At 45.1% G+C, this 2,279-nt stretch overlaps 1 non-coding gene across 1 annotated transcript; it reads left to right on the top strand.

The window, feature by feature from the left end:
• The first annotated feature begins 1,632 nt into the window (after nucleotides 1-1,632).
• Nucleotides 1,633-1,706, top strand: Trnat-ugu. The gene has a single exon. It is a non-coding gene; the product is annotated as a tRNA-Thr (tRNA).
• Nucleotides 1,707-2,279: the final 573 nt, after the last annotated feature.

Genomic DNA, 2,279 nt, shown 5'->3' with positions numbered 1-2,279 from the left:
TTCGTAGTATTAATTCAGCTCATGCGTCTGGGCTACAGCCGTATATGTAAAACACTAGCCTTTGTCCACGAAGAATTGCTAAATACATGTTCCCTTTCAAAATAATCATTCAGCTGAATTTTAATATTGCACAAGTGCTTCCTTTGTTAACATATGATTCAGTTTTGGAATGAGCCAATTGAGAAGGTCCCTTGTGAATCGTAATATCCCATTATAGCCTTTAGTTGTTATAGATCTTCAGTACAGGAAACAAAATGAAGGGTGATGAGTCAAACTGGATTCAACATTCGAAATACGAATTTCTTACTGGAATTTTTAGCACAGTTTCAGAAGGAATGCGTGTCATCTATTGCAGCAAGCAAAAACTAATGTGGCCTGTTGTCATAAATATGTCTTATTTATGAGATAAAAGTGGAATTCACTTGATATAAATTTAGGTTAGGGTCGAAGAGTTTGTTGTCAGATGTGGCTACCGACTTTGCTTCGATAATCGATATTGGTTACGAAATTAAACGACAGGTGCCAGTTGCTAAGCGCATTTCACTTTTTCTGCCCCAAAGCTCTGATCTATCTGTCACTGTTCGGGGGTTGCCATCAGCGTTTGCCCCTTCAGCTGGAAACGCTGATTCCATGTGCCGTCTTGACGCTGTGGCTGCCACTGCCGCTGCCACGCGCCACGTGCCGCCCTTCCGCATTCCAGTGCCTTTTTAGCTGCTGGCGCCACGTCCCGTGCTTTCCGCGCTGTTTCTGTGCCGGCTGAGTATTACATCTGCTCAGTAGCAGGTTTGTCTGTGACCCACTATCAAGGTCAATGTGCTGCGACAGTAAAATAAGCATACCACTTTGCCTCATTACAACAGATATTATGAGGGTCGCAGTTGGGACAGTGAAGTCGACAGCTGCTATCTGCTGTCGTCCGTTATCTACACCTGGTCGAAGCGTCACTATACTCAACAGCGGCTTTAGCTTCGAACAATACTTTTATGTATCCATTGGTATAGTAAAGGCACCAATATTGATATGCAGCTGACACCCTGTTTCCAACATGTTAGGTAACAGCTCAGCTTCACGCTGGGCCCTAATAGAGACCTCTTGGCACAGTCTTGGAATGCGTACGATGTTTATTAAGCCAGAATTATTCTCGGAAACCTCACTATTCTTTCAGCTCCTATGTAATCATCTTCAGCACAGCATTCTTACTCGGGCAACAATGTACTGCGCTGAACTATTGTTGTCACCACTCTGCAAGGCCGGCTTCACGGTCTAATGGTTACAGTTGTCGCCTAATTACGTGGATGTGCCGGGTTCGATTTCCGATTAAGACATCGAATATCTCCGTTGTGGGAAGATTTGCAATTGTATGAAGATGGTATCTGTTCTTTCGGAACAGTGTCCGAAAGAACAGATACCATTTTCGTACAGTTAAGGCTAACCGGCCATTTACCTTCTTCTTCTGTGCTGGATGCACACGCATTGCCCGAACTCTGCGGGACTCGGTAAGACAGACTGCCGCGAGAATTAATGTAATAGGCAGGGGCACTACGATTGTAGTGTGTGGCCATTAAGTTGGGAATATGGGTCTCACGGGGAGCGTGCAAGGGATAAATCCCTACAGTCGCCCTATCCTCTGTGACCTCGATGGCTCAGATGGATAGAGTGTCTGCCATGTAAGCAGGAGATCCCGGGTTCGAGTCCCGGCCGGGGCACACATTTTCAACTGCCCCGTTGATGTATATCGTCGCCTGCCGACAGCTTACGGTCTCGATTTACTTATCATTTGATTTGCAATGGGATTCAATCAGCTTCGCGAGGCCTAATGAGAAACTTTTTGTATAAATAAGCATCGAAAGTTAGTCGTGAGTCACCTAAATGGGGTCAAATCCAAAGACTAGCATGCCAGGAAGTAAAGCGAAATTTATTTACTATTCTGCAAATAGGGTGCTTCTGTGTCATGTCGCATCTTTAGAAGTGTCGGTTTTTTGTTTATTGTGGGTGAGAACAACAGTGACTTATAGGAATGCTTGGTGTGTGTGTTCTTTCGGTCAAGTCTTAAAGAACAGAAATCGCGCCAGACCTGCACTTGTAATGCATGTTACGTAAATTAAAGGTCGAGGGGAAGAAAGGAAAGGAAACTAAACGAACTAGCGATATCAGCTGCATTGGGACTTCATGCAGAATCAGCAGCGACAAGTGAAAATGTGTGCCGGACGGGGATTCGAACCCAGGATTTCCTGCTCACGAGGCAGTTGCGTTAACCACAGCACTGATTATCAGGGCAC

Source organism: Schistocerca piceifrons, chromosome 1 (assembly GCF_021461385.2).
Source record: "Schistocerca piceifrons isolate TAMUIC-IGC-003096 chromosome 1, iqSchPice1.1, whole genome shotgun sequence".
Classification (NCBI taxonomy): Eukaryota; Metazoa; Arthropoda; class Insecta; order Orthoptera; family Acrididae; genus Schistocerca; species Schistocerca piceifrons.
The sequence above is the reverse complement of the archived record's forward strand: the minus strand, read 5'-3'. Positions and strand labels throughout refer to the sequence as shown.